Source organism: Desmodus rotundus, chromosome 5 (assembly GCF_022682495.2).
Source record: "Desmodus rotundus isolate HL8 chromosome 5, HLdesRot8A.1, whole genome shotgun sequence".
NCBI classification, from domain to species: domain Eukaryota; kingdom Metazoa; phylum Chordata; class Mammalia; order Chiroptera; family Phyllostomidae; genus Desmodus; species Desmodus rotundus.
Window position 1 is genome coordinate 90,965,889 of NC_071391.1, and position 25,982 is coordinate 90,991,870.

Here is a 25,982-nt window from a genome sequence, read left to right on the forward strand (position 1 = left end):
GTGCGGGCCATCAGGGTCGACCAGCTGGCCAGGCGGGAAACAGCCTCCGCACGCTGGGCTGCGGGGCTCAAACAGTCAGCTCGGCGGTACTAAGCCTGCGGGCGCTGGCTGCGGGGGTCGACCATCTGGCCCGGCGTGACTTAGGCCCGAAGCGTCCCCGGACGCCAGCGCGCGCCAAGACCGGCGCGAGGGTCCCGTGCGATCGCCGCGTCGCTTTCCGCCCCTTCCCGACGCCTCGGGGGTTGCGTTCTGTAGGCGGCGGCGGCGGCTTCGAGGGTATTGGGGTGGAGACGGTCGTGGGGGTGGAAGCTCGGTGTGGTACTGTCGCGCCCGCCCGCAGGCGACTCAGGGGATATTCTGTCGCATGCCAGGCACACGGCCACCGTGGCCCGACAGCCCAAGGTCTTCTTTCCCAGTCCCCCTACCGCTGCCGCGGTCGCGCCGTGGAGGCCGGGAGCTCCGAGGCGGACGTGGTGTGCCGGGACGGGATCGGCCCTACGGCCGGCCGGCGGGTCGCCCTGGCCGCCCGGTGATCCGGCTCCGTCCCGCTGACGCGCGCGACGGTTGTCGGGCGCCACCTGGCGGCCGTTTGTATATCGTTCGTTCCTTCGGGAGCCACGACGGACGCGATTTGGCCACGTCGCAGGCGCTGGACTTCCAGCAGGCCGGCGGTGCTTGCGGGATCGTGCCGGTGGCGCCGGCGTGTCGGTGCCCGGCCTCTGGGCCCGAGGTTGCACCTGCAGGACTACAAGGGCCGTATGGCCGCCTGCACGGGTCGACCAGCACGCGCGGGCGCCCGCGGTGACGGACGGACAGACCGAACGACGGCCCTGGTCGGTGGTGGGGGAACGCCTGAGGTGGTTGGCACCTGGCCGTTCCGGAGCTGCCGACCGAGGCAGGCCGTGTCGGGCGATCGGACGACGCTCCACGGACGCCGAACGCGGACGCTCCTGGATGCAGGGCTCGACAGGCAGGCCCGGCGGGACTCAGCCTCCGTGCACGGGGTCTGTGGGTTCGTCCAGCTGCAAGGCGGGACTCGGCTTGCGGTAGCGGGCCACGGGGGTCGACCAGCCAGCCCGGCGGGACACAGCCTCGAGGCGTGGGCCGGGGCCGTAGACCAGCTGGCCCGGCGGCACTCATTGTCGGGGCGCGGGCCACGGGTGTAGACCGGCCGTCCACGGAACTCAGCCTCCGGGCTCGGCGCCACCGCGGTCGACCAGCAGGCCCGGCGGATCTGAGCCTCCGAGCACGGAGCTCCACCAGCCTGCCCGGCGGGACTGAATCTCCTGGCTCAGGCCGCGGTGGTCGACCAGCCGTCCCGGCGGAACTCGTCCTCCGGGCGTGGGGTCTGTGGCTACGACCAGCACGCCCGGCGGCACTCATCGTCCAGGCGCGGGCCATGGGGTTCGACCAGTTGGCCAGGAGGGAAACAGCCTCCGGACGCTGGGCTGCGTGGCTCAGTCAGCTCGGCGGTACTCATCCTGCGGGCGCAGGGCTGCGGGGCTCGACAGCCGGCCCGTCGGGACTGAGCCTCCGAGCACGGGGCTCCACCAGCCTGCCCTGTGGGACTGAGCCTCCTGGCGAGGGCCGCGGGTCTCCAGCAGCCTTCACAGCTGCACTCAGCCTCCGGGCGCGGGGCAGCGGGGCTGGGTCCGCCGTGCAGGCGGGCTCAGCCTCCGGGCTTGGGACGCGTGTGTAGACCAGCCAGCCCAGCGGGACTCATCGTCCAGGCGCGGGCCACGAGGTTCGACAAGCCGGCCAGGCGGGACTGAGCCTCCGAGCACGGGTTGCACCAGCCTGCCGAGCGGGACTGAGCCTCCGGGCCCCGGGTCCGTGGTTTCGACCAGCCTTCCCGGCGGGACTCAGCCTCCGGCTTTGGGTACGCGGGGGTCCACCACCGAGCCCGGAACGAATCAGCACCCGGGCGCGCGGGGAAGGGGCGTGGTATGCGGGTGTAGACCAGCCGGCCAGCGGGACTAGGCCCCGGGCAAGGGACGCGGGTGTAGACCAGCCGGCCAGCGAGACTAGGCCCCGGGCAAGGGACGCGGGTGTAGACCAGCCGGCCAGCGAGACTCAGCCTCCGGGCGCGGGGCAGCGGGGCTGGGTCCGCCGTGCAGGCGGGCCTCAGCCTCCGGGCTCTGGACCACGGCGGTCGACCTGCAGGCCCGGCGGGACTGAGCCTCCGAGCACGGCGCCCCACCAGCCTGCCCGGCAGGTCTGAGCCTCCTGGCGCCGGCAGCGGGGCTCCACCAGCCTCCACAGCGGGACGCAGGCTCCGGGCGCGGGGCTCCACCAGCCTGCGGAGCCGGGCTGTGCCTCCGTGCACGGGGGCCCCGGCGGTCGACCAGGCGGCACGGAGGGACTCAGCCTCCGTGCACGGGGTCTGCGGGTTCGACCAGCATGCCCGGCGGGACTCAGCCTACGGGTGCGGGCCATCAGGGTCGACCAGCTGGCCAGGCGGGAAACAGCCTCCGCACGCTGGGCTGCGGGGCTCAAACAGTCAGCTCGGCGGTACTAAGCCTGCGGGCGCTGGCTGCGGGGGTCGACCATCTGGCCCAGCGTGACTTAGGCCCGAAGCGTCCCCGGACGCCAGCGCGCGCCAAGACCGGCGCGCGGGTCCCGTGCGATCGCCGCGTCGCTTTCCGCCCCTTCCCGACGCCTCGGGGGTTGCGTTCTGTAGGCGGCGGCGGCGGCTTCGAGGGTATTGGGGTGGAGACGGTCGTGGGGGTGGAAGCTCGGTGTGGTACTGTCGCGCCCGCCCGCAGGCGACTCAGGGGATATTCTGTCGCATGCCAGGCACACGGCCACCGTGGCCCGACAGCCCAAGGTCTTCTTTCCCAGTCCCCCTACCGCTGCCGCGGTCGCGCCGTGGAGGCCGGGAGCTCCGAGGCGGACGTGGTGTGCCGGGACGGGATCGGCCCTACGGCCGGCCGGCGGGTCGCCCTGGCCGCCCGGTGATCCGGCTCCGTCCCGCTGACGCGCGCGACGGTTGTCGGGCGCCACCTGGCGGCCGTTTGTATATCGTTCGTTCCTTCGGGAGCCACGACGGACGCGATTTGGCCACGTCGCAGGCGCTGGACTTCCAGCAGGCCGGCGGTGCTTGCGGGATCGTGCCGGTGGCGCCGGCGTGTCGGTGCCCGGCCTCTGGGCCCGAGGTTGCACCTGCAGGACTACAAGGGCCGTATGGCCGCCTGCACGGGTCGACCAGCACGCGCGGGCGCCCGCGGTGACGGACGGACAGACCGAACGACGGCCCTGGTCGGTGGTGGGGGAACGCCTGAGGTGGTTGGCACCTGGCCGTTCCGGAGCTGCCGACCGAGGCAGGCCGTGTCGGGCGATCGGACGACGCTCCACGGACGCCGAACGCGGACGCTCCTGGATGCAGGGCTCGACAGGCAGGCCCGGCGGGACTCAGCCTCCGTGCACGGGGTCTGTGGGTTCGTCCAGCTGCAAGGCGGGACTCGGCTTGCGGTAGCGGGCCACGGGGGTCGACCAGCCAGCCCGGCGGGACACAGCCTCGAGGCGTGGGCCGGGGCCGTAGACCAGCTGGCCCGGCGGCACTCATTGTCGGGGCGCGGGCCACGGGTGTAGACCGGCCGTCCACGGAACTCAGCCTCCGGGCTCGGCGCCACCGCGGTCGACCAGCAGGCCCGGCGGATCTGAGCCTCCGAGCACGGAGCTCCACCAGCCTGCCCGGCGGGACTGAATCTCCTGGCTCAGGCCGCGGTGGTCGACCAGCCGTCCCGGCGGAACTCGTCCTCCGGGCGTGGGGTCTGTGGCTACGACCAGCACGCCCGGCGGCACTCATCGTCCAGGCGCGGGCCATGGGGTTCGACCAGTTGGCCAGGAGGGAAACAGCCTCCGGACGCTGGGCTGCGTGGCTCAGTCAGCTCGGCGGTACTCATCCTGCGGGCGCAGGGCTGCGGGGCTCGACAGCCGGCCCGTCGGGACTGAGCCTCCGAGCACGGGGCTCCACCAGCCTGCCCTGTGGGACTGAGCCTCCTGGCGAGGGCCGCGGGTCTCCAGCAGCCTTCACAGCTGCACTCAGCCTCCGGGCGCGGGGCAGCGGGGCTGGGTCCGCCGTGCAGGCGGGCTCAGCCTCCGGGCTTGGGACGCGTGTGTAGACCAGCCAGCCCAGCGGGACTCATCGTCCAGGCGCGGGCCACGAGGTTCGACAAGCCGGCCAGGCGGGACTGAGCCTCCGAGCACGGGTTGCACCAGCCTGCCGAGCGGGACTGAGCCTCCGGGCCCCGGGTCCGTGGTTTCGACCAGCCTTCCCGGCGGGACTCAGCCTCCGGCTTTGGGTACGCGGGGGTCCACCACCGAGCCCGGAACGAATCAGCACCCGGGCGCGCGGGGAAGGGGCGTGGTATGCGGGTGTAGACCAGCCGGCCAGCGGGACTAGGCCCCGGGCAAGGGACGCGGGTGTAGACCAGCCGGCCAGCGAGACTAGGCCCCGGGCAAGGGACGCGGGTGTAGACCAGCCGGCCAGCGAGACTCAGCCTCCGGGCGCGGGGCAGCGGGGCTGGGTCCGCCGTGCAGGCGGGCTCAGCCTCCGGGCTTGGGACGCGTGTGTAGACCAGCCAGCCCAGCGGGACTCATGGTCCAGGCGCGGGCCACGAGGTTCGACCAGCAGGCCCGGCGGATCTGAGCCTCCGAGCACGGGTTCCACCAGCCTGCCCAGCGGGACTGAGCCTCCGTGCCCCGGGTCCGTGGTTTCGACCAGCCTTCCCGGCAGGACTCAGCCTCTGGGTGCGGGGCGCGGGGGTCGACCAGCAGGCCCGGCGGGAGTCAGCCTCCAACTTTGGGCCCGGGCGGTCGACTGGTCAGCACGGCGGGACTCAGCCTCCGGCTTTGGGTACGCGGGGGTCCACCACCGAGCCCGGAACGAATCAGCACCCGGGCGCGCGGGGAAGGGGCGTGGTATGCGGGTGTAGACCAGCCGGCCAGCGGGACTAGGCCCCGGGCAAGGGACGCGGGTGTAGACCAGCCGGCCAGCGAGACTCAGCCTCCGGGCGCGGGGCAGCGGGGCTGATTCAGGCGTGCAGGCGGGCCTCAGCCTCCGGGCTCTGGACCACGGCGGTCGACCTGCAGGCCCGGCGGGACTGAGCCTCCGAGCACGGCGCCCCACCAGCCTGCCCGGCAGGTCTGAGCCTCCTGGCGCCGGCAGCGGGGCTCCACCAGCCTCCACAGCGGGACGCAGGCTCCGGGCGCCGGGCTCCACCAGCCTGCGGAGCGGGGCTGAGCCTCCGTGCACGGGGGCCACGGCGGTCGACCAGGCGGCACGGAGGGACTCAGCCTCGGTGCACGGGGTCTGTGGGTTCGACCAGCATGCCCGGCGGGACTCAGCCTACGGGCTCTGGACCACGGCGGTCGACCTGCCGCCGGCGGGACTGAGCCTCCGATTACGGTGCTCCACCAGCCTGCCCTGTGCGACTGAGCCTCCTGTCGAGGGCCGCGTGTCTCCAGCAGCCTTCACAGCGTCACTAGGCCTCCGGGCGCGGGGCAGCGGGGCTGGGTCCGCCGTGCAGGCGGGCTCAGCCTCCGGGCTTGGGACGCGTGTGTAGACCAGCCAGCCCAGCGGGACTCATGGTCCAGGCGCGGGCCACGAGGTTCGACCAGCAGGCCCGGCGGATCTGAGCCTCCGAGCACGGGTTCCACCAGCCTGCCCAGCGGGACTGAGCCTCCGTGCCCCGGGTCCGTGGTTTCGACCAGCCTTCCCGGCAGGACTCAGCCTCTGGGTGCGGGGCGCGGGGGTCGACCAGCAGGCCCGGCGGGAGTCAGCCTCCAACTTTGGGCCCGGGCGGTCGACTGGTCAGCACGGCGGGACTCAGCCTCCGGCTTTGGGTACGCGGGGGTCCACCACCGAGCCCGGAACGAATCAGCACCCGGGCGCGCGGGGAAGGGGCGTGGTATGCGGGTGTAGACCAGCCGGCCAGCGGGACTAGGCCCCGGGCAAGGGACGCGGGTGTAGACCAGCCGGCCAGCGAGACTAGGCCCCGGGCAAGGGACGCGGGTGTAGACCAGCCGGCCAGCGAGACTCAGCCTCCGGGCGCGGGGCAGCGGGGCTGGGTCCGCCGTGCAGGCGGGCCTCAGCCTCCGGGCTCTGGACCACGGCGGTCGACCTGCAGGCCCGGCGGGACTGAGCCTCCGAGCACGGCGCCCCACCAGCCTGCCCGGCAGGTCTGAGCCTCCTGGCGCCGGCAGCGGGGCTCCACCAGCCTCCACAGCGGGACGCAGGCTCCGGGCGCGGGGCTCCACCAGCCTGCGGAGCCGGGCTGTGCCTCCGTGCACGGGGGCCCCGGCGGTCGACCAGGCGGCACGGAGGGACTCAGCCTCCGTGCACGGGGTCTGCGGGTTCGACCAGCATGCCCGGCGGGACTCAGCCTACGGGTGCGGGCCATCAGGGTCGACCAGCTGGCCAGGCGGGAAACAGCCTCCGCACGCTGGGCTGCGGGGCTCAAACAGTCAGCTCGGCGGTACTAAGCCTGCGGGCGCTGGCTGCGGGGGTCGACCATCTGGCCCGGCGTGACTTAGGCCCGAAGCGTCCCCGGACGCCAGCGCGCGCCAAGACCGGCGCGAGGGTCCCGTGCGATCGCCGCGTCGCTTTCCGCCCCTTCCCGACGCCTCGGGGGTTGCGTTCTGTAGGCGGCGGCGGCGGCTTCGAGGGTATTGGGGTGGAGACGGTCGTGGGGGTGGAAGCTCGGTGTGGTACTGTCGCGCCCGCCCGCAGGCGACTCAGGGGATATTCTGTCGCATGCCAGGCACACGGCCACCGTGGCCCGACAGCCCAAGGTCTTCTTTCCCAGTCCCCCTACCGCTGCCGCGGTCGCGCCGTGGAGGCCGGGAGCTCCGAGGCGGACGTGGTGTGCCGGGACGGGATCGGCCCTACGGCCGGCCGGCGGGTCGCCCTGGCCGCCCGGTGATCCGGCTCCGTCCCGCTGACGCGCGCGACGGTTGTCGGGCGCCACCTGGCGGCCGTTTGTATATCGTTCGTTCCTTCGGGAGCCACGACGGACGCGATTTGGCCACGTCGCAGGCGCTGGACTTCCAGCAGGCCGGCGGTGCTTGCGGGATCGTGCCGGTGGCGCCGGCGTGTCGGTGCCCGGCCTCTGGGCCCGAGGTTGCACCTGCAGGACTACAAGGGCCGTATGGCCGCCTGCACGGGTCGACCAGCACGCGCGGGCGCCCGCGGTGACGGACGGACAGACCGAACGACGGCCCTGGTCGGTGGTGGGGGAACGCCTGAGGTGGTTGGCACCTGGCCGTTCCGGAGCTGCCGACCGAGGCAGGCCGTGTCGGGCGATCGGACGACGCTCCACGGACGCCGAACGCGGACGCTCCTGGATGCAGGGCTCGACAGGCAGGCCCGGCGGGACTCAGCCTCCGTGCACGGGGTCTGTGGGTTCGTCCAGCTGCAAGGCGGGACTCGGCTTGCGGTAGCGGGCCACGGGGGTCGACCAGCCAGCCCGGCGGGACACAGCCTCGAGGCGTGGGCCGGGGCCGTAGACCAGCTGGCCCGGCGGCACTCATTGTCGGGGCGCGGGCCACGGGTGTAGACCGGCCGTCCACGGAACTCAGCCTCCGGGCTCGGCGCCACCGCGGTCGACCAGCAGGCCCGGCGGATCTGAGCCTCCGAGCACGGAGCTCCACCAGCCTGCCCGGCGGGACTGAATCTCCTGGCTCAGGCCGCGGTGGTCGACCAGCCGTCCCGGCGGAACTCGTCCTCCGGGCGTGGGGTCTGTGGCTACGACCAGCACGCCCGGCGGCACTCATCGTCCAGGCGCGGGCCATGGGGTTCGACCAGTTGGCCAGGAGGGAAACAGCCTCCGGACGCTGGGCTGCGTGGCTCAGTCAGCTCGGCGGTACTCATCCTGCGGGCGCAGGGCTGCGGGGCTCGACAGCCGGCCCGTCGGGACTGAGCCTCCGAGCACGGGGCTCCACCAGCCTGCCCTGTGGGACTGAGCCTCCTGGCGAGGGCCGCGGGTCTCCAGCAGCCTTCACAGCTGCACTCAGCCTCCGGGCGCGGGGCAGCGGGGCTGGGTCCGCCGTGCAGGCGGGCTCAGCCTCCGGGCTTGGGACGCGTGTGTAGACCAGCCAGCCCAGCGGGACTCATCGTCCAGGCGCGGGCCACGAGGTTCGACAAGCCGGCCAGGCGGGACTGAGCCTCCGAGCACGGGTTGCACCAGCCTGCCGAGCGGGACTGAGCATCCGGGCCCCGGGTCCGTGGTTTCGACCAGCCTTCCCGGCGGGACTCAGCCTCCGGCTTTGGGTACGCGGGGGTCCACCACCGAGCCCGGAACGAATCAGCACCCGGGCGCGCGGGGAAGGGGCGTGGTATGCGGGTGTAGACCAGCCGGCCAGCGGGACTAGGCCCCGGGCAAGGGACGCGGGTGTAGACCAGCCGGCCAGCGAGACTAGGCCCCGGGCAAGGGACGCGGGTGTAGACCAGCCGGCCAGCGAGACTCAGCCTCCGGGCGCGGGGCAGCGGGGCTGGGTCCGCCGTGCAGGCGGGCCTCAGCCTCCGGGCTCTGGACCACGGCGGTCGACCTGCAGGCCCGGCGGGACTGAGCCTCCGAGCACGGCGCCCCACCAGCCTGCCCGGCAGGTCTGAGCCTCCTGGCGCCGGCAGCGGGGCTCCACCAGCCTCCACAGCGGGACGCAGGCTCCGGGCGCGGGGCTCCACCAGCCTGCGGAGCCGGGCTGTGCCTCCGTGCACGGGGGCCCCGGCGGTCGACCAGGCGGCACGGAGGGACTCAGCCTCCGTGCACGGGGTCTGCGGGTTCGACCAGCATGCCCGGCGGGACTCAGCCTACGGGTGCGGGCCATCAGGGTCGACCAGCTGGCCAGGCGGGAAACAGCCTCCGCACGCTGGGCTGCGGGGCTCAAACAGTCAGCTCGGCGGTACTAAGCCTGCGGGCGCTGGCTGCGGGGGTCGACCCTCTGGCCCGGCGTGACTTAGGCCCGAAGCGTCCCCGGACGCCAGCGCGCGCCAAGACCGGCGCGCGGGTCCCGTGCGATCGCCGCGTCGCTTTCCGCCCCTTCCCGACGCCTCGGGGGTTGCGTTCTGTAGGCGGCGGCGGCGGCTTCGAGGGTATTGGGGTGGAGACGGTCGTGGGGGTGGAAGCTCGGTGTGGTACTGTCGCGCCCGCCCGCAGGCGACTCAGGGGATATTCTGTCGCATGCCAGGCACACGGCCACCGTGGCCCGACAGCCCAAGGTCTTCTTTCCCAGTCCCCCTACCGCTGCCGCGGTCGCGCCGTGGAGGCCGGGAGCTCCGAGGCGGACGTGGTGTGCCGGGACGGGATCGGCCCTACGGCCGGCCGGCGGGTCGCCCTGGCCGCCCGGTGATCCGGCTCCGTCCCGCTGACGCGCGCGACGGTTGTCGGGCGCCACCTGGCGGCCGTTTGTATATCGTTCGTTCCTTCGGGAGCCACGACGGACGCGATTTGGCCACGTCGCAGGCGCTGGACTTCCAGCAGGCCGGCGGTGCTTGCGGGATCGTGCCGGTGGCGCCGGCGTGTCGGTGCCCGGCCTCTGGGCCCGAGGTTGCACCTGCAGGACTACAAGGGCCGTATGGCCGCCTGCACGGGTCGACCAGCACGCGCGGGCGCCCGCGGTGACGGACGGACAGACCGAACGACGGCCCTGGTCGGTGGTGGGGGAACGCCTGAGGTGGTTGGCACCTGGCCGTTCCGGAGCTGCCGACCGAGGCAGGCCGTGTCGGGCGATCGGACGACGCTCCACGGACGCCGAACGCGGACGCTCCTGGATGCAGGGCTCGACAGGCAGGCCCGGCGGGACTCAGCCTCCGTGCACGGGGTCTGTGGGTTCGTCCAGCTGCAAGGCGGGACTCGGCTTGCGGTAGCGGGCCACGGGGGTCGACCAGCCAGCCCGGCGGGACACAGCCTCGAGGCGTGGGCCGGGGCCGTAGACCAGCTGGCCCGGCGGCACTCATTGTCGGGGCGCGGGCCACGGGTGTAGACCGGCCGTCCACGGAACTCAGCCTCCGGGCTCGGCGCCACCGCGGTCGACCAGCAGGCCCGGCGGATCTGAGCCTCCGAGCACGGAGCTCCACCAGCCTGCCCGGCGGGACTGAATCTCCTGGCTCAGGCCGCGGTGGTCGACCAGCCGTCCCGGCGGAACTCGTCCTCCGGGCGTGGGGTCTGTGGCTACGACCAGCACGCCCGGCGGCACTCATCGTCCAGGCGCGGGCCATGGGGTTCGACCAGTTGGCCAGGAGGGAAACAGCCTCCGGACGCTGGGCTGCGTGGCTCAGTCAGCTCGGCGGTACTCATCCTGCGGGCGCAGGGCTGCGGGGCTCGACAGCCGGCCCGTCGGGACTGAGCCTCCGAGCACGGGGCTCCACCAGCCTGCCCTGTGGGACTGAGCCTCCTGGCGAGGGCCGCGTGTCTCCAGCAGCCTTCACAGCTGCACTCAGCCTCCGGGCGCGGGGCAGCGGGGCTGGGTCCGCCGTGCAGGCGGGCTCAGCCTCCGGGCTTGGGACGCGTGTGTAGACCAGCCAGCCCAGCGGGACTCATCGTCCAGGCGCGGGCCACGAGGTTCGACAAGCCGGCCAGGCGGGACTGAGCCTCCGAGCACGGGTTGCACCAGCCTGCCGAGCGGGACTGAGCCTCCGGGCCCCGGGTCCGTGGTTTCGACCAGCCTTCCCGGCGGGACTCAGCCTCCGGCTTTGGGTACGCGGGGGTCCACCACCGAGCCCGGAACGAATCAGCACCCGGGCGCGCGGGGAAGGGGCGTGGTATGCGGGTGTAGACCAGCCGGCCAGCGGGACTAGGCCCCGGGCAAGGGACGCGGGTGTAGACCAGCCGGCCAGCGAGACTAGGCCCCGGGCAAGGGACGCGGGTGTAGACCAGCCGGCCAGCGAGACTCAGCCTCCGGGCGCGGGGCAGCGGGGCTGGGTCCGCCGTGCAGGCGGGCTCAGCCTCCGGGCTTGGGACGCGTGTGTAGACCAGCCAGCCCAGCGGGACTCATGGTCCAGGCGCGGGCCACGAGGTTCGACCAGCAGGCCCGGCGGATCTGAGCCTCCGAGCACGGGTTCCACCAGCCTGCCCAGCGGGACTGAGCCTCCGTGCCCCGGGTCCGTGGTTTCGACCAGCCTTCCCGGCAGGACTCAGCCTCTGGGTGCGGGGCGCGGGGGTCGACCAGCAGGCCCGGCGGGAGTCAGCCTCCAACTTTGGGCCCGGGCGGTCGACTGGTCAGCACGGCGGGACTCAGCCTCCGGCTTTGGGTACGCGGGGGTCCACCACCGAGCCCGGAACGAATCAGCACCCGGGCGCGCGGGGAAGGGGCGTGGTATGCGGGTGTAGACCAGCCGGCCAGCGGGACTAGGCCCCGGGCAAGGGACGCGGGTGTAGACCAGCCGGCCAGCGAGACTCAGCCTCCGGGCGCGGGGCAGCGGGGCTGATTCAGGCGTGCAGGCGGGCCTCAGCCTCCGGGCTCTGGACCACGGCGGTCGACCTGCAGGCCCGGCGGGACTGAGCCTCCGAGCACGGCGCCCCACCAGCCTGCCCGGCAGGTCTGAGCCTCCTGGCGCCGGCAGCGGGGCTCCACCAGCCTCCACAGCGGGACGCAGGCTCCGGGCGCCGGGCTCCACCAGCCTGCGGAGCGGGGCTGAGCCTCCGTGCACGGGGGCCACGGCGGTCGACCAGGCGGCACGGAGGGACTCAGCCTCGGTGCACGGGGTCTGTGGGTTCGACCAGCATGCCCGGCGGGACTCAGCCTACGGGCTCTGGACCACGGCGGTCGACCTGCCGCCGGCGGGACTGAGCCTCCGATTACGGTGCTCCACCAGCCTGCCCTGTGCGACTGAGCCTCCTGGCGAGGGCCGCGTGTCTCCAGCAGCCTTCACAGCGTCACTAGGCCTCCGGGCGCGGGGCAGCGGGGCTGGGTCCGCCGTGCAGGCGGGCTCAGCCTCCGGGCTTGGGACGCGTGTGTAGACCAGCCAGCCCAGCGGGACTCATGGTCCAGGCGCGGGCCACGAGGTTCGACCAGCAGGCCCGGCGGATCTGAGCCTCCGAGCACGGGTTCCACCAGCCTGCCCAGCGGGACTGAGCCTCCGTGCCCCGGGTCCGTGGTTTCGACCAGCCTTCCCGGCAGGACTCAGCCTCTGGGTGCGGGGCGCGGGGGTCGACCAGCAGGCCCGGCGGGAGTCAGCCTCCAACTTTGGGCCCGGGCGGTCGACTGGTCAGCACGGCGGGACTCAGCCTCCGGCTTTGGGTACGCGGGGGTCCACCACCGAGCCCGGAACGAATCAGCACCCGGGCGCGCGGGGAAGGGGCGTGGTATGCGGGTGTAGACCAGCCGGCCAGCGGGACTAGGCCCCGGGCAAGGGACGCGGGTGTAGACCAGCCGGCCAGCGAGACTAGGCCCCGGGCAAGGGACGCGGGTGTAGACCAGCCGGCCAGCGAGACTCAGCCTCCGGGCGCGGGGCAGCGGGGCTGATTCAGGCGTGCAGGCGGGCCTCAGCCTCCGGGCTCTGGACCACGGCGGTCGACCTGCAGGCCCGGCGGGACTGAGCCTCCGAGCACGGCGCCCCACCAGCCTGCCCGGCAGGTCTGAGCCTCCTGGCGCCGGCAGCGGGGCTCCACCAGCCTCCACAGCGGGACGCAGGCTCCGGGCGCGGGGCTCCACCAGCCTGCGGAGCCGGGCTGTGCCTCCGTGCACGGGGGCCCCGGCGGTCGACCAGGCGGCACGGAGGGACTCAGCCTCCGTGCACGGGGTCTGCGGGTTCGACCAGCATGCCCGGCGGGACTCAGCCTACGGGTGCGGGCCATCAGGGTCGACCAGCTGGCCAGGCGGGAAACAGCCTCCGCACGCTGGGCTGCGGGGCTCAAACAGTCAGCTCGGCGGTACTAAGCCTGCGGGCGCTGGCTGCGGGGGTCGACCATCTGGCCCAGCGTGACTTAGGCCCGAAGCGTCCCCGGACGCCAGCGCGCGCCAAGACCGGCGCGCGGGTCCCGTGCGATCGCCGCGTCGCTTTCCGCCCCTTCCCGACGCCTCGGGGGTTGCGTTCTGTAGGCGGCGGCGGCGGCTTCGAGGGTATTGGGGTGGAGACGGTCGTGGGGGTGGAAGCTCGGTGTGGTACTGTCGCGCCCGCCCGCAGGCGACTCAGGGGATATTCTGTCGCATGCCAGGCACACGGCCACCGTGGCCCGACAGCCCAAGGTCTTCTTTCCCAGTCCCCCTACCGCTGCCGCGGTCGCGCCGTGGAGGCCGGGAGCTCCGAGGCGGACGTGGTGTGCCGGGACGGGATCGGCCCTACGGCCGGCCGGCGGGTCGCCCTGGCCGCCCGGTGATCCGGCTCCGTCCCGCTGACGCGCGCGACGGTTGTCGGGCGCCACCTGGCGGCCGTTTGTATATCGTTCGTTCCTTCGGGAGCCACGACGGACGCGATTTGGCCACGTCGCAGGCGCTGGACTTCCAGCAGGCCGGCGGTGCTTGCGGGATCGTGCCGGTGGCGCCGGCGTGTCGGTGCCCGGCCTCTGGGCCCGAGGTTGCACCTGCAGGACTACAAGGGCCGTATGGCCGCCTGCACGGGTCGACCAGCACGCGCGGGCGCCCGCGGTGACGGACGGACAGACCGAACGACGGCCCTGGTCGGTGGTGGGGGAACGCCTGAGGTGGTTGGCACCTGGCCGTTCCGGAGCTGCCGACCGAGGCAGGCCGTGTCGGGCGATCGGACGACGCTCCACGGACGCCGAACGCGGACGCTCCTGGATGCAGGGCTCGACAGGCAGGCCCGGCGGGACTCAGCCTCCGTGCACGGGGTCTGTGGGTTCGTCCAGCTGCAAGGCGGGACTCGGCTTGCGGTAGCGGGCCACGGGGGTCGACCAGCCAGCCCGGCGGGACACAGCCTCGAGGCGTGGGCCGGGGCCGTAGACCAGCTGGCCCGGCGGCACTCATTGTCGGGGCGCGGGCCACGGGTGTAGACCGGCCGTCCACGGAACTCAGCCTCCGGGCTCGGCGCCACCGCGGTCGACCAGCAGGCCCGGCGGATCTGAGCCTCCGAGCACGGAGCTCCACCAGCCTGCCCGGCGGGACTGAATCTCCTGGCTCAGGCCGCGGTGGTCGACCAGCCGTCCCGGCGGAACTCGTCCTCCGGGCGTGGGGTCTGTGGCTACGACCAGCACGCCCGGCGGCACTCATCGTCCAGGCGCGGGCCATGGGGTTCGACCAGTTGGCCAGGAGGGAAACAGCCTCCGGACGCTGGGCTGCGTGGCTCAGTCAGCTCGGCGGTACTCATCCTGCGGGCGCAGGGCTGCGGGGCTCGACAGCCGGCCCGTCGGGACTGAGCCTCCGAGCACGGGGCTCCACCAGCCTGCCCTGTGGGACTGAGCCTCCTGGCGAGGGCCGCGGGTCTCCAGCAGCCTTCACAGCTGCACTCAGCCTCCGGGCGCGGGGCAGCGGGGCTGGGTCCGCCGTGCAGGCGGGCTCAGCCTCCGGGCTTGGGACGCGTGTGTAGACCAGCCAGCCCAGCGGGACTCATCGTCCAGGCGCGGGCCACGAGGTTCGACAAGCCGGCCAGGCGGGACTGAGCCTCCGAGCACGGGTTGCACCAGCCTGCCGAGCGGGACTGAGCCTCCGGGCCCCGGGTCCGTGGTTTCGACCAGCCTTCCCGGCGGGACTCAGCCTCCGGCTTTGGGTACGCGGGGGTCCACCACCGAGCCCGGAACGAATCAGCACCCGGGCGCGCGGGGAAGGGGCGTGGTATGCGGGTGTAGACCAGCCGGCCAGCGGGACTAGGCCCCGGGCAAGGGACGCGGGTGTAGACCAGCCGGCCAGCGAGACTAGGCCCCGGGCAAGGGACGCGGGTGTAGACCAGCCGGCCAGCGAGACTCAGCCTCCGGGCGCGGGGCAGCGGGGCTGGGTCCGCCGTGCAGGCGGGCCTCAGCCTCCGGGCTCTGGACCACGGCGGTCGACCTGCAGGCCCGGCGGGACTGAGCCTCCGAGCACGGCGCCCCACCAGCCTGCCCGGCAGGTCTGAGCCTCCTGGCGCCGGCAGCGGGGCTCCACCAGCCTCCACAGCGGGACGCAGGCTCCGGGCGCGGGGCTCCACCAGCCTGCGGAGCCGGGCTGTGCCTCCGTGCACGGGGGCCCCGGCGGTCGACCAGGCGGCACGGAGGGACTCAGCCTCCGTGCACGGGGTCTGCGGGTTCGACCAGCATGCCCGGCGGGACTCAGCCTACGGGTGCGGGCCATCAGGGTCGACCAGCTGGCCAGGCGGGAAACAGCCTCCGCACGCTGGGCTGCGGGGCTCAAACAGTCAGCTCGGCGGTACTAAGCCTGCGGGCGCTGGCTGCGGGGGTCGACCATCTGGCCCAGCGTGACTTAGGCCCGAAGCGTCCCCGGACGCCAGCGCGCGCCAAGACCGGCGCGCGGGTCCCGTGCGATCGCCGCGTCGCTTTCCGCCCCTTCCCGACGCCTCGGGGGTTGCGTTCTGTAGGCGGCGGCGGCGGCTTCGAGGGTATTGGGGTGGAGACGGTCGTGGGGGTGGAAGCTCGGTGTGGTACTGTCGCGCCCGCCCGCAGGCGACTCAGGGGATATTCTGTCGCATGCCAGGCACACGGCCACCGTGGCCCGACAGCCCAAGGTCTTCTTTCCCAGTCCCCCTACCGCTGCCGCGGTCGCGCCGTGGAGGCCGGGAGCTCCGAGGCGGACGTGGTGTGCCGGGACGGGATCGGCCCTACGGCCGGCCGGCGGGTCGCCCTGGCCGCCCGGTGATCCGGCTCCGTCCCGCTGACGCGCGCGACGGTTGTCGGGCGCCACCTGGCGGCCGTTTGTATATCGTTCGTTCCTTCGGGAGCCACGACGGACGCGATTTGGCCACGTCGCAGGCGCTGGACTTCCAGCAGGCCGGCGGTGCTTGCGGGATCGTGCCGGTGGCGCCGGCGTGTCGGTGCCCGGCCTCTGGGCCCGAGGTTGCACCTGCAGGACTACAAGGGCCGTATGGCCGCCTGCACGGGTCGACCAGCACGCGCGGGCGCCCGCGGTGACGGACGGACAGACCGAACGACGGCCCTGGTCGGTGGTGGGGGAACGCCTGAGGTGGTTGGCACCTGGCCGTTCCGGAGCTGCCGACCGAGGCAGGCCGTGTCGGGCGATCGGACGACGCTCCACGGACGCCGAACGCGGACGCTCCTGGATGCAGGGCTCGACAGGCAGGCCCGGCGGGACTCAGCCTCCGTGCACGGGGTCTGTGGGTTCGTCCAGCTGCAAGGCGGGACTCGGCTTGCGGTAGCGGGCCACGGGGGTCGACCAGCCAGCCCGGCGGGACACAGCCTCGAGGCGTGGGCCGGGGCCGTAGACCAGCTGGCCCGGCGGCACTCATTGTCGGGGCGCGGGCCACGGGTGTAGACCGGCCGTCCACGGAACTCAGCCTCCGGGCTCGGCGCCACCGCGGTCGACCAGCAGGCCCGGCGGATCTGAGCCTCCGAGCACGGAGCTCCACCAGCCTGCCCGGCGGGACTGAATCTCCTGGCTCAGGCCGCGGTGGTCGACCAGCCGTCCCGGCGGAACTCGTCCTCCGGGCGTGGGGTCTGTGGCTACGACCAGCACGCCCGGCGGCACTCATCGTCCAGGCGCGGGCCATGGGGTTCGACCAGTTGGCCAGGAGGGAAACAGCCTCCGGACGCTGGGCTGCGTGGCTCAGTCAGCTCGGCGGTACTCATCCTGCGGGCGCAGGGCTGCGGGGCTCGACAGCCGGCCCGTCGGGACTGAGCCTCCGAGCACGGGGCTCCACCAGCCTGCCCTGTGGGACTGAGCCTCCTGGCGAGGGCCGCGGGTCTCCAGCAGCCTTCACAGCTGCACTCAGCCTCCGGGCGCGGGGCAGCGGGGCTGGGTCCGCCGTGCAGGCGGGCTCAGCCTCCGGGCTTGGGACGCGTGTGTAGACCAGCCAGCCCAGCGGGACTCATCGTCCAGGCGCGGGCCACGAGGTTCGACAAGCCGGCCAGGCGGGACTGAGCCTCCGAGCACGGGTTGCACCAGCCTGCCGAGCGGGACTGAGCCTCCGGGCCCCGGGTCCGTGGTTTCGACCAGCCTTCCCGGCGGGACTCAGCCTCCGGCTTTGGGTACGCGGGGGTCCACCACCGAGCCCGGAACGAATCAGCACCCGGGCGCGCGGGGAAGGGGCGTGGTATGCGGGTGTAGACCAGCCGGCCAGCGGGACTAGGCCCCGGGCAAGGGACGCGGGTGTAGACCAGCCGGCCAGCGAGACTAGGCCCCGGGCAAGGGACGCGGGTGTAGACCAGCCGGCCAGCGAGACTCAGCCTCCGGGCGCGGGGCAGCGGGGCTGGGTCCGCCGTGCAGGCGGGCTCAGCCTCCGGGCTTGGGACGCGTGTGTAGACCAGCCAGCCCAGCGGGACTCATGGTCCAGGCGCGGGCCACGAGGTTCGACCAGCAGGCCCGGCGGATCTGAGCCTCCGAGCACGGGTTCCACCAGCCTGCCCAGCGGGACTGAGCCTCCGTGCCCCGGGTCCGTGGTTTCGACCAGCCTTCCCGGCAGGACTCAGCCTCTGGGTGCGGGGCGCGGGGGTCGACCAGCAGGCCCGGCGGGAGTCAGCCTCCAACTTTGGGCCCGGGCGGTCGACTGGTCAGCACGGCGGGACTCAGCCTCCGGCTTTGGGTACGCGGGGGTCCACCACCGAGCCCGGAACGAATCAGCACCCGGGCGCGCGGGGAAGGGGCGTGGTATGCGGGTGTAGACCAGCCGGCCAGCGGGACTAGGCCCCGGGCAAGGGACGCGGGTGTAGACCAGCCGGCCAGCGAGACTCAGCCTCCGGGCGCGGGGCAGCGGGGCTGATTCAGGCGTGCAGGCGGGCCTCAGCCTCCGGGCTCTGGACCACGGCGGTCGACCTGCAGGCCCGGCGGGACTGAGCCTCCGAGCACGGCGCCCCACCAGCCTGCCCGGCAGGTCTGAGCCTCCTGGCGCCGGCAGCGGGGCTCCACCAGCCTCCACAGCGGGACGCAGGCTCCGGGCGCCGGGCTCCACCAGCCTGCGGAGCGGGGCTGAGCCTCCGTGCACGGGGGCCACGGCGGTCGACCAGGCGGCACGGAGGGACTCAGCCTCGGTGCACGGGGTCTGTGGGTTCGACCAGCATGCCCGGCGGGACTCAGCCTACGGGCTCTGGACCACGGCGGTCGACCTGCCGCCGGCGGGACTGAGCCTCCGATTACGGTGCTCCACCAGCCTGCCCTGTGCGACTGAGCCTCCTGTCGAGGGCCGCGTGTCTCCAGCAGCCTTCACAGCGTCACTAGGCCTCCGGGCGCGGGGCAGCGGGGCTGGGTCCGCCGTGCAGGCGGGCTCAGCCTCCGGGCTTGGGACGCGTGTGTAGACCAGCCAGCCCAGCGGGACTCATGGTCCAGGCGCGGGCCACGAGGTTCGACCAGCAGGCCCGGCGGATCTGAGCCTCCGAGCACGGGTTCCACCAGCCTGCCCAGCGGGACTGAGCCTCCGTGCCCCGGGTCCGTGGTTTCGACCAGCCTTCCCGGCAGGACTCAGCCTCTGGGTGCGGGGCGCGGGGGTCGACCAGCAGGCCCGGCGGGAGTCAGCCTCCAACTTTGGGCCCGGGCGGTCGACTGGTCAGCACGGCGGGACTCAGCCTCCGGCTTTGGGTACGCGGGGGTCCACCACCGAGCCCGGAACGAATCAGCACCCGGGCGCGCGGGGAAGGGGCGTGGTATGCGGGTGTAGACCAGCCGGCCAGCGGGACTAGGCCCCGGGCAAGGGACGCGGGTGTAGACCAGCCGGCCAGCGAGACTAGGCCCCGGGCAAGGGACGCGGGTGTAGACCAGCCGGCCAGCGAGACTCAGCCTCCGGGCGCGGGGCAGCGGGGCTGATTCAGGCGTGCAGGCGGGCCTCAGCCTCCGGGCTCTGGACCACGGCGGTCGACCTGCAGGCCCGGCGGGACTGAGCCTCCGAGCACGGCGCCCCACCAGCCTGCCCGGCAGGTCTGAGCCTCCTGGCGCCGGCAGCGGGGCTCCACCAGCCTCCACAGCGGGACGCAGGCTCCGGGCGCGGGGCTCCACCAGCCTGCGGAGCCGGGCTGTGCCTCCGTGCACGGGGGCCCCGGCGGTCGACCAGGCGGCACGGAGGGACTCAGCCTCCGTGCACGGGGTCTGCGGGTTCGACCAGCATGCCCGGCGGGACTCAGCCTACGGGTGCGGGCCATCAGGGTCGACCAGCTGGCCAGGCGGGAAACAGCCTCCGCACGCTGGGCTGCGGGGCTCAAACAGTCAGCTCGGCGGTACTAAGCCTGCGGGCGCTGGCTGCGGGGGTCGACCATCTGGCCCAGCGTGACTTAGGCCCGAAGCGTCCCCGGACGCCAGCGCGCGCCAAGACCGGCGCGCGGGTCCCGTGCGATCGCCGCGTCGCTTTCCGCCCCTTCCCGACGCCTCGGGGGTTGCGTTCTGTAGGCGGCGGCGGCGGCTTCGAGGGTATTGGGGTGGAGACGGTCGTGGGGGTGGAAGCTCGGTGTGGTACTGTCGCGCCCGCCCGCAGGCGACTCAGGGGATATTCTGTCGCATGCCAGGCACACGGCCACCGTGGCCCGACAGCCCAAGGTCTTCTTTCCCAGTCCCCCTACCGCTGCCGCGGTCGCGCCGTGGAGGCCGGGAGCTCCGAGGCGGACGTGGTGTGCCGGGACGGGATCGGCCCTACGGCCGGCCGGCGGGTCGCCCTGGCCGCCCGGTGATCCGGCTCCGTCCCGCTGACGCGCGCGACGGTTGTCGGGCGCCACCTGGCGGCCGTTTGTATATCGTTCGTTCCTTCGGGAGCCACGACGGACGCGATTTGGCCACGTCGCAGGCGCTGGACTTCCAGCAGGCCGGCGGTGCTTGCGGGATCGTGCCGGTGGCGCCGGCGTGTCGGTGCCCGGCCTCTGGGCCCGAGGTTGCACCTGCAGGACTACAAGGGCCGTATGGCCGCCTGCACGGGTCGACCAGCACGCGCGGGCGCCCGCGGTGACGGACGGACAGACCGAACGACGGCCCTGGTCGGTGGTGGGGGAACGCCTGAGGTGGTTGGCACCTGGCCGTTCCGGAGCTGCCGACCGAGGCAGGCCGTGTCGGGCGATCGGACGACGCTCCACGGACGCCGAACGCGGACGCTCCTGGATGCAGGGCTCGACAGGCAGGCCCGGCGGGACTCAGCCTCCGTGCACGGGGTCTGTGGGTTCGTCCAGCTGCAAGGCGGGACTCGGCTTGCGGTAGCGGGCCACGGGGGTCGACCAGCCAGCCCGGCGGGACACAGCCTCGAGGCGTGGGCCGGGGCCGTAGACCAGCTGGCCCGGCGGCACTCATTGTCGGGGCGCGGGCCACGGGTGTAGACCGGCCGTCCACGGAACTCAGCCTCCGGGCTCGGCGCCACCGCGGTCGACCAGCAGGCCCGGCGGATCTGAGCCTCCGAGCACGGAGCTCCACCAGCCTGCCCGGCGGGACTGAATCTCCTGGCTCAGGCCGCGGTGGTCGACCAGCCGTCCCGGCGGAACTCGTCCTCCGGGCGTGGGGTCTGTGGCTACGACCAGCACGCCCGGCGGCACTCATCGTCCAGGCGCGGGCCATGGGGTTCGACCAGTTGGCCAGGAGGGAAACAGCCTCCGGACGCTGGGCTGCGTGGCTCAGTCAGCTCGGCGGTACTCATCCTGCGGGCGCAGGGCTGCGGGGCTCGACAGCCGGCCCGTCGGGACTGAGCCTCCGAGCACGGGGCTCCACCAGCCTGCCCTGTGGGACTGAGCCTCCTGGCGAGGGCCGCGGGTCTCCAGCAGCCTTCACAGCTGCACTCAGCCTCCGGGCGCGGGGCAGCGGGGCTGGGTCCGCCGTGCAGGCGGGCTCAGCCTCCGGGCTTGGGACGCGTGTGTAGACCAGCCAGCCCAGCGGGACTCATCGTCCAGGCGCGGGCCACGAGGTTCGACAAGCCGGCCAGGCGGGACTGAGCCTCCGAGCACGGGTTGCACCAGCCTGCCGAGCGGGACTGAGCATCCGGGCCCCGGGTCCGTGGTTTCGACCAGCCTTCCCGGCGGGACTCAGCCTCCGGCTTTGGGTACGCGGGGGTCCACCACCGAGCCCGGAACGAATCAGCACCCGGGCGCGCGGGGAAGGGGCGTGGTATGCGGGTGTAGACCAGCCGGCCAGCGGGACTAGGCCCCGGGCAAGGGACGCGGGTGTAGACCAGCCGGCCAGCGAGACTAGGCCCCGGGCAAGGGACGCGGGTGTAGACCAGCCGGCCAGCGAGACTCAGCCTCCGGGCGCGGGGCAGCGGGGCTGGGTCCGCCGTGCAGGCGGGCCTCAGCCTCCGGGCTCTGGACCACGGCGGTCGACCTGCAGGCCCGGCGGGACTGAGCCTCCGAGCACGGCGCCCCACCAGCCTGCCCGGCAGGTCTGAGCCTCCTGGCGCCGGCAGCGGGGCTCCACCAGCCTCCACAGCGGGACGCAGGCTCCGGGCGCGGGGCTCCACCAGCCTGCGGAGCCGGGCTGTGCCTCCGTGCACGGGGGCCCCGGCGGTCGACCAGGCGGCACGGAGGGACTCAGCCTCCGTGCACGGGGTCTGCGGGTTCGACCAGCATGCCCGGCGGGACTCAGCCTACGGGTGCGGGCCATCAGGGTCGACCAGCTGGCCAGGCGGGAAACAGCCTCCGCACGCTGGGCTGCGGGGCTCAAACAGTCAGCTCGGCGGTACTAAGCCTGCGGGCGCTGGCTGCGGGGGTCGACCCTCTGGCCCGGCGTGACTTAGGCCCGAAGCGTCCCCGGACGCCAGCGCGCGCCAAGACCGGCGCGCGGGTCCCGTGCGATCGCCGCGTCGCTTTCCGCCCCTTCCCGACGCCTCGGGGGTTGCGTTCTGTAGGCGGCGGCGGCGGCTTCGAGGGTATTGGGGTGGAGACGGTCGTGGGGGTGGAAGCTCGGTGTGGTACTGTCGCGCCCGCCCGCAGGCGACTCAGGGGATATTCTGTCGCATGCCAGGCACACGGCCACCGTGGCCCGACAGCCCAAGGTCTTCTTTCCCAGTCCCCCTACCGCTGCCGCGGTCGCGCCGTGGAGGCCGGGAGCTCCGAGGCGGACGTGGTGTGCCGGGACGGGATCGGCCCTACGGCCGGCCGGCGGGTCGCCCTGGCCGCCCGGTGATCCGGCTCCGTCCCGCTGACGCGCGCGACGGTTGTCGGGCGCCACCTGGCGGCCGTTTGTATATCGTTCGTTCCTTCGGGAGCCACGACGGACGCGATTTGGCCACGTCGCAGGCGCTGGACTTCCAGCAGGCCGGCGGTGCTTGCGGGATCGTGCCGGTGGCGCCGGCGTGTCGGTGCCCGGCCTCTGGGCCCGAGGTTGCACCTGCAGGACTACAAGGGCCGTATGGCCGCCTGCACGGGTCGACCAGCACGCGCGGGCGCCCGCGGTGACGGACGGACAGACCGAACGACGGCCCTGGTCGGTGGTGGGGGAACGCCTGAGGTGGTTGGCACCTGGCCGTTCCGGAGCTGCCGACCGAGGCAGGCCGTGTCGGGCGATCGGACGACGCTCCACGGACGCCGAACGCGGACGCTCCTGGATGCAGGGCTCGACAGGCAGGCCCGGCGGGACTCAGCCTCCGTGCACGGGGTCTGTGGGTTCGTCCAGCTGCAAGGCGGGACTCGGCTTGCGGTAGCGGGCCACGGGGGTCGACCAGCCAGCCCGGCGGGACACAGCCTCGAGGCGTGGGCCGGGGCCGTAGACCAGCTGGCCCGGCGGCACTCATTGTCGGGGCGCGGGCCACGGGTGTAGACCGGCCGTCCACGGAACTCAGCCTCCGGGCTCGGCGCCACCGCGGTCGACCAGCAGGCCCGGCGGATCTGAGCCTCCGAGCACGGAGCTCCACCAGCCTGCCCGGCGGGACTGAATCTCCTGGCTCAGGCCGCGGTGGTCGACCAGCCGTCCCGGCGGAACTCGTCCTCCGGGCGTGGGGTCTGTGGCTACGACCAGCACGCCCGGCGGCACTCATCGTCCAGGCGCGGGCCATGGGGTTCGACCAGTTGGCCAGGAGGGAAACAGCCTCCGGACGCTGGGCTGCGTGGCTCAGTCAGCTCGGCGGTACTCATCCTGCGGGCGCAGGGCTGCGGGGCTCGACAGCCGGCCCGTCGGGACTGAGCCTCCGAGCACGGGGCTCCACCAGCCTGCCCTGTGGGACTGAGCCTCCTGGCGAGGGCCGCGTGTCTCCAGCAGCCTTCACAGCTGCACTCAGCCTCCGGGCGCGGGGCAGCGGGGCTGGGTCCGCCGTGCAGGCGGGCTCAGCCTCCGGGCTTGGGACGCGTGTGTAGACCAGCCAGCCCAGCGGGACTCATCGTCCAGGCGCGGGCCACGAGGTTCGACAAGCCGGCCAGGCGGGACTGAGCCTCCGAGCACGGGTTGCACCAGCCTGCCGAGCGGGACTGAGCCTCCGGGCCCCGGGTCCGTGGTTTCGACCAGCCTTCCCGGCGGGACTCAGCCTCCGGCTTTGGGTACGCGGGGGTCCACCACCGAGCCCGGAACGAATCAGCACCCGGGCGCGCGGGGAAGGGGCGTGGTATGCGGGTGTAGACCAGCCGGCCAGCGGGACTAGGCCCCGGGCAAGGGACGCGGGTGTAGACCAGCCGGCCAGCGAGACTAGGCCCCGGGCAAGGGACGCGGGTGTAGACCAGCCGGCCAGCGAGACTCAGCCTCCGGGCGCGGGGCAGCGGGGCTGGGTCCGCCGTGCAGGCGGGCTCAGCCTCCGGGCTTGGGACGCGTGTGTAGACCAGCCAGCCCAGCGGGACTCATGGTCCAGGCGCGGGCCACGAGGTTCGACCAGCAGGCCCGGCGGATCTGAGCCTCCGAGCACGGGTTCCACCAGCCTGCCCAGCGGGACTGAGCCTCCGTGCCCCGGGTCCGTGGTTTCGACCAGCCTTCCCGGCAGGACTCAGCCTCTGGGTGCGGGGCGCGGGGGTCGACCAGCAGGCCCGGCGGGAGTCAGCCTCCAACTTTGGGCCCGGGCGGTCGACTGGTCAGCACGGCGGGACTCAGCCTCCGGCTTTGGGTACGCGGGGGTCCACCACCGAGCCCGGAACGAATCAGCACCCGGGCGCGCGGGGAAGGGGCGTGGTATGCGGGTGTAGACCAGCCGGCCAGCGGGACTAGGCCCCGGGCAAGGGACGCGGGTGTAGACCAGCCGGCCAGCGAGACTCAGCCTCCGGGCGCGGGGCAGCGGGGCTGATTCAGGCGTGCAGGCGGGCCTCAGCCTCCGGGCTCTGGACCACGGCGGTCGACCTGCAGGCCCGGCGGGACTGAGCCTCCGAGCACGGCGCCCCACCAGCCTGCCCGGCAGGTCTGAGCCTCCTGGCGCCGGCAGCGGGGCTCCACCAGCCTCCACAGCGGGACGCAGGCTCCGGGCGCCGGGCTCCACCAGCCTGCGGAGCGGGGCTGAGCCTCCGTGCACGGGGGCCACGGCGGTCGACCAGGCGGCACGGAGGGACTCAGCCTCGGTGCACGGGGTCTGTGGGTTCGACCAGCATGCCCGGCGGGACTCAGCCTACGGGCTCTGGACCACGGCGGTCGACCTGCCGCCGGCGGGACTGAGCCTCCGATTACGGTGCTCCACCAGCCTGCCCTGTGCGACTGAGCCTCCTGGCGAGGGCCGCGTGTCTCCAGCAGCCTTCACAGCGTCACTAGGCCTCCGGGCGCGGGGCAGCGGGGCTGGGTCCGCCGTGCAGGCGGGCTCAGCCTCCGGGCTTGGGACGCGTGTGTAGACCAGCCAGCCCAGCGGGACTCATGGTCCAGGCGCGGGCCACGAGGTTCGACCAGCAGGCCCGGCGGATCTGAGCCTCCGAGCACGGGTTCCACCAGCCTGCCCAGCGGGACTGAGCCTCCGTGCCCCGGGTCCGTGGTTTCGACCAGCCTTCCCGGCAGGACTCAGCCTCTGGGTGCGGGGCGCGGGGGTCGACCAGCAGGCCCGGCGGGAGTCAGCCTCCAACTTTGGGCCCGGGCGGTCGACTGGTCAGCACGGCGGGACTCAGCCTCCGGCTTTGGGTACGCGGGGGTCCACCACCGAGCCCGGAACGAATCAGCACCCGGGCGCGCGGGGAAGGGGCGTGGTATGCGGGTGTAGACCAGCCGGCCAGCGGGACTAGGCCCCGGGCAAGGGACGCGGGTGTAGACCAGCCGGCCAGCGAGACTAGGCCCCGGGCAAGGGACGCGGGTGTAGACCAGCCGGCCAGCGAGACTCAGCCTCCGGGCGCGGGGCAGCGGGGCTGATTCAGGCGTGCAGGCGGGCCTCAGCCTCCGGGCTCTGGACCACGGCGGTCGACCTGCAGGCCCGGCGGGACTGAGCCTCCGAGCACGGCGCCCCACCAGCCTGCCCGGCAGGTCTGAGCCTCCTGGCGCCGGCAGCGGGGCTCCACCAGCCTCCACAGCGGGACGCAGGCTCCGGGCGCGGGGCTCCACCAGCCTGCGGAGCCGGGCTGTGCCTCCGTGCACGGGGGCCCCGGCGGTCGACCAGGCGGCACGGAGGGACTCAGCCTCCGTGCACGGGGTCTGCGGGTTCGACCAGCATGCCCGGCGGGACTCAGCCTACGGGTGCGGGCCATCAGGGTCGACCAGCTGGCCAGGCGGGAAACAGCCTCCGCACGCTGGGCTGCGGGGCTCAAACAGTCAGCTCGGCGGTACTAAGCCTGCGGGCGCTGGCTGCGGGGGTCGACCATCTGGCCCAGCGTGACTTAGGCCCGAAGCGTCCCCGGACGCCAGCGCGCGCCAAGACCGGCGCGCGGGTCCCGTGCGATCGCCGCGTCGCTTTCCGCCCCTTCCCGACGCCTCGGGGGTTGCGTTCTGTAGGCGGCGGCGGCGGCTTCGAGGGTATTGGGGTGGAGACGGTCGTGGGGGTGGAAGCTCGGTGTGGTACTGTCGCGCCCGCCCGCAGGCGACTCAGGGGATATTCTGTCGCATGCCAGGCACACGGCCACCGTGGCCCGACAGCCCAAGGTCTTCTT